Raw genomic sequence first — 6,000 nt, 5'->3', positions numbered from 1 at the left:
GTTGTCAGGAAGCATATAGCTGAGAGCTGAAGCTAAGCCTAGTTTTATGCAGCTCCAGCTTGGCCTGGTGCCAAGGGTGGGTCTGTGGTTTCAAAGGGATAAGACTTACTTTTTCTTAGTTCTGCCAGGAAATATCCTCTGCTATCATGAGAGGGACCTTGGGCCCTCCCCCAGGGATTATCCACAGAGAGAAACGGCGGTTGTTACATCATTTCTAATAGCTGCAAGAGCTATCTCACATTCTCACAAAGAAGTAAGGCTGGCTGGTCTGTAGGGACGATCATAACCAAATTCTTTATACTTAGAGAGTATGAAGCCCAAGGGAGAGAGAGGAATCACCCACATTCATTCAACAAGTCAGTGGTAGGGCAGGGGTACTGTTTTCATAGCCAAGGTGTTTCCCCAGTACTCCCCGGCTCCTGCAAGCCGCACCCAGACCTACCCTAACAATTTATTCTTCCCAGCATCATGCTAGGCTTTTCTTTCATTCTCCCCTGATCCCAAGAAAACCTCTCAAAGACAAATTTGCCCAGAACGTTTAATGAGTAATCAGTATACTTTGCTATTTCACAGGCAGTCCCTGAAGTGGACCAAGAAAGTAATAGGGAAGGTGGCATTCAATGTCTGGAGTGGCATGATGCTCTTGAAATCTCAGTAAGAAGAGAGGGAACACCCATAAAATAAAAGGAAGAAAGTAGAAATCATCTATAAGGTGGATATCTACAGTGCATACATCCAACAAGACTTTCGCCTTTTTAGAACAGGCCCCCTGTTTCTTCCGAAGAACTCCTGGTTCTTTGTACCATAAACTTAGGAATCTAATGGGAATTTTTGATCGTGAAAGCCTGACACCCAGTCAGAGATCAGGGGGTGTGTGTGTGTGTGTGCGTGTGTGTGGTCTATAGACATCCTTCATTTAAATGGACACTAAGGGGAAGTCCCTCCTGTTGGTAAAGGTAGGAGAGATGTGCCTGGAAACTCCTGAAGCTACGGTTTCAGTCTGGGAGAAGGGAACTTTTTTGAGAAAAATAAATCTAATTCAATTAGAAAAGCAGAGAAACGATGGTAAGAGAAGCTTCAGAAGGGACCAGTCAGTCCTTCATTTTCCTTTATCTTGAGAGCAGTTCTTCCCACACCTTTCCCATGGTTCGGTTATGACCCAATAAACTGCCTAAGCTAGTCTGAGTTGGTATTTGTCACTGTTGTCAAAGTTCAGAGTAAAAAAAATGAATACCCAGATATTAGGTATTGTCCGGGAGAGAACCTGAAGTGTGGAAATAACATTTGAATTCTGAGTGAGACAGATCAGATCAGATCAGTCGCTCAATTGCCGGGGTCCAGCCCCGGCTGATCCAGGGTATTCGAAGCGGGGACGGCATCGGCGAGGATCAGGATACAATAGCTTCAATTAGATATTAATTAGAGATGTAAAGAGTAATAGAATGAGGATAGCTCAGTAGGAAAATTCAGTGGAGAAAAGAGGCTGAGTAGCTTGGTTTACGCGGGAGACCAATAAAACTTCAAGACAAGAACCTTGCACCACTTACGTAGGCCGCAGGCGTCCTTCTGTTCTCCTGAAGGAGAGGAGACACTGAGGCCTCCCCGGTCGGATCTTAGAAGCCCAGGCATAATTAGTAAGCATGGCAGGTTCCGTGCTCCAGATGGAGACTCAGCCAGAGTGAGAGAGAGAGCGACATGGGGAGACCAGTATTTCGAGAAACTGATCCCAATTCTTTATTTTCCATGGTCTACTTTTATACACTGAGATGTTATGCAAAAGTCACGCGGGGTCAGCAGTCCTGACTTTTATCAAAGTCAGGTGCTTCATACAAATGTATACAGAGGTCTTAGGGGTGTTGCATCATCTTCTGGCCAGGGGGCCTGCTGACAATTTATGACCCTCTCCTTGTGACAGCGGTCAGTCAACCAGGACAGTTATTTCTCCAGGGGTGATTATTCTTAAAACAGACGCCACCCAAATAAAGTTACATTCCTATAGGGTGAGGGTGTAGTGGGTTTTAGTTAAGGAAAGAATTTACTTAGCCTAAGGTCTAACATGATTAATATCAAAGGTTAATACTTATTTTTTCTATATATTCATTAATGTGTGTAAGGGCAGGGGATATGGAGACTTAGCAACAAACATTGGCTCAACAAATGAAAAACCCTTCACCAATACAATTTCTAATCAGCCCATTATACTTATACTAATAGTTTTCTAACTTTTCTAAGGAACCTGTTTTTAGAAGGTTTAAAGCATCTCGTGCCTCTCATGGTTGGGAGGCTGTGAGCAATCACATGTGGCCGGACAAGCCTGTCAGGCAGGCTAGAGGAACTTCAGAGGAGTTTGTAGGTTAAAACACTCTTGTCATGCCCAGGAGTTTTTATTAACTGGAGCTCTAGGTTAACTCCTTCTCCGAAAGAGGTGGTGGGGGATAGCCCCCCGTAAAAACAGAGGTGTAGGTGGGAGCACAAAGTAGTAAAGCAGGCAGGCTCTGGTTATGGGGGTAGATGCTCGAGGATTTCCAGGGAGACTCCTGAGGCTCGATCCCACCTTTGCGTATGTCGAGCTTCCTTCCTCATGACCTTTGCAACGGGCGGAGTGCCTCACTCTGGCCCCCAACACTCAATCGTGTCCGACTCTTTGCGACCCCATGAATCGCAGCACGCCAGGCCTCCCTGTCCATCACCAACTCCCAGAGTTCACTGAGACTCACGTCCTTCGAGTCAGTCATGCCATCCAGCTATCTCATCCACTGTCGTCCCCTTATCCTCCTGCCCCCGATCCCTCCCAGCATCAGGGTCTTTTCCAATGAATCAACTCTTCGCATGAGGTGGCCAAAGTACTGGAGTTTCAGCTTTAGTATCATTCCTTCCAAAGAAATCCAGGGCTGATCTCCTTCAGAATGGACTGGTTGGATCTCCTTGCAGTCCAAGGGACTCTCAAGAGTCTTCTCCAACACACAGTTCAAAAGTATAAATTCTTTGGTGCTCAGCCTTCTTGACAGTCCAACTTTCACATCCATACATGACCACCAGAAAAACCATAGCCTTGAGACAGGGAGGAAAGCAAACTAAGTATTTTATAGTCAAACAGTTTAAATCTCCATCCTTTGTTTCTTTGGACTCAGACCTCGTCATGTCCACCAGTGCTGCTGAAACATTAAGGAGCTATAACAAATACTAGATGTTGGAGTTGGCAGGCTACTTTAAAAAAGAAAAAGCTCATCACAAAATAAATTATGCAAACAAAAAAGTGTGTAGAACTGATACTCCTTAAAGAATTAAAACATTACAATGGCAGCCTGCACTCACTTACCAAGAACAAAAAGAGAGTATTTCTTGTATATATGCCATATCAACATTTATTCCTCGCCAGTTTCTTACCTGTCCATCTTCCACAGAGGTAACCACTTTCTTGGATTTTCTAATTTTCTGTTAACTCAAGCATCTGGCTCATTTCTCGCTGGGTTGCCTACCTTTTCCTCATTGTTTTGTAGACAGAAGAAACTGTCACACGTTACTAGTAAGAGTGTATATTCATGCAACCTGTTTGAAAATAAATTTGGCATAGCTAGTAAAATTAAACATGAGCAACATCTTTTAGCTTTTTACCAATCTGATGAATGAGAAGTGATGCACTGCTGAAGGTTTTAGTTAGCATCTGTTTCAGTTGAGTTTAGTTCAGTCACTCAGTCATGTCCTACTCTTGGCAACCCCATGGCCTGCAGCACGCCAGGCTTCCCTGTCCTTCACCAACTCCTGGAGCTTGCTCAAACTCATGTCCACTGAGTCAGTGATGCCATCCAACCATCTCATCCTCCATTATCTCCTTCTCCTCCTGCCTTCAATCTTTCCCAGAATTAGGGTCTTTTCCAATGAGTCAGTTCTTTGCATCAGGCGGCCAAAGTATTGGAGATTCAGCTTCAGGGTCAATCTTTACAATGAATATTCAGGACTGATTTCCTTTCGGATTGACTAGTTTGATCTCCTTGCAGTCCAAGGAGTCTTCTCCAAGAGTCTTCTCCAGCACCACAGTTCAAAAGCATCAATTCTTCAGTGCTCAGCTTTCTTTATAGTCCAGCTTGCATGTCCATACATGACTACTGGAAAAACCATAGCTTTGACTAGACAGACCTTTGTCAGCAAAGGAATGTCTCTGCTTTTTAGTATGCTGTCTAGGTTGGTCGTAGCTTTTCTTCCCAGGAGCAAGTGTCTTTTAATTTCATGGCTGTAGTCACCATCTGAAGTGATTTTAGAGCTCAAGAAAATAAAGGAGTACATCAAAGCTGTATATTGTCACCCTGATTATTTAACTTATATGCAGAGTACATCATGTGAAATGCTGGGCTGGATGAAGCACAAGCTGGAATCAAGATTGCCAGGAGAAATATCAACAACCTCACATACGCAGATGACACCTCCCTTATGGGAGAAAGTAAAGAGGAACTAAAGAGCTTCTTGATGAAAGTGAAAGAGGAGAGTGAAAAAGCTGGCTTAAAACTCAAGAGTCAAGAAACTAAGATTATGGCATCCGGTCCCATCACTTCATGGCAAGTAGATGGGGCAACAGTGGAAACAGTGAAAGACTTTAGCATTTCTCCATCATGAATTATTTCAAGCATTTTTCATATCTTAAAAGCTACTTATATTTCTTTATCTGAAAACATTGTTTCTTTTGCTCATTTTCCTATATATTCACTAGCTTTTTTCTTCTCAATTTCTAGCACTCCTTACATATTATAGAGAAAGGTCTTTATCTGTGATATGGTTTGTAAGTAAAAATTTTAACTCATTCTTAGACCTGCTCAAAATAGCTCAGGGTGGCACTCTTTTCTCCTCTTCTCTAGATAATGCCTGCTGTTGTTCAATTCTTTCTCCTCTGGACTTACGCATTTCTGCTTCATGATATCCTTAAATTGGTGAAATTGTTTCATTAATTTTTTCAATTCACGTGACAAAAAAAACTAAATGCTACAAAAGGATCATAGAAAAAGTAACTTTCTGAACTGTAACTGACACAAGAAAAAGTAGAAAACCATTGCAAAGATGGAAACAATAGTCAACAATATTTGACCCAAAAAAAGCACCAGGATCAGACCTCTTTGTAAGCATATTCTATAAGGCAAACAAGGAACAACTAATTCTAATATGACATAAATAGAAAATAAGAAACAATTCCCAGCATGTCATATGAAGTAAACATAATCTTGATACCAGAGCTTAATAAGGACTCATGTCAATTATATGTTAATAAATCTGTTTAAAAATAAAATTATCAACAAGGATTCTATGAAAAAGGAAGATTTTAAGTAAATCTTATTCATAGAACATAGATTCATGAACACAAAAATCAACTATGTTCATAAAATTTCAAACAGATCTACAGATAATTGTTAGAATCAATGAGAATTTATCACAACAGATGCATACAAAGGAAATATACAAAACTCAATGGTACTACGTAAATCAACAACACAAATCAGCAAATGAAATTTCAATAATTTTTCAGTTCAGTTCAGTTCAGTCGCTCAGTCATGTCCGACTCTTTGCAACTCCATGAATTGCAGCACGCCAGGCCTCCCTGTGCATCACCAACTCCTGGAGTTCACCTAAACTCATGTGCATCGAGTCAGTGATGCCATCCAGCCATCTCATCCTCTGTCATCCCCTTCTCCTCCTGCCCCCAATGCCTCCCAGAATCAGGGTCTTTTCCAATTAGTCAACTCTTCGCATGAGATGGCCAAAGTATTGGAGTTTCAGCCTCAGCATCAGTCCTTCCAATGAACACCCAGGACTAGTCTCCTTTAGGATGGACTGGTTGGATCTCCTTGCCGTCCAAGGCTCTCAAGAGTCTTCTCCAACACCACAGCTCAAAAGCACCAATTCTTTGGTGCTCCAAAGCTTTCTTCACAGTCCAACTCTCATATCCATACATGACCACTGGAAAAACCATAGCCTTGACTAGACAGACCTTTGTTGGCAAAGCAATATCTCTGC

This window comes from Bubalus kerabau, chromosome 13, assembly GCF_029407905.1.
Source record: "Bubalus kerabau isolate K-KA32 ecotype Philippines breed swamp buffalo chromosome 13, PCC_UOA_SB_1v2, whole genome shotgun sequence".
Lineage (NCBI taxonomy): Eukaryota > Metazoa > Chordata > Mammalia > Artiodactyla > Bovidae > Bubalus > Bubalus kerabau.
Note: the sequence above shows the minus strand (reverse complement) of the source record.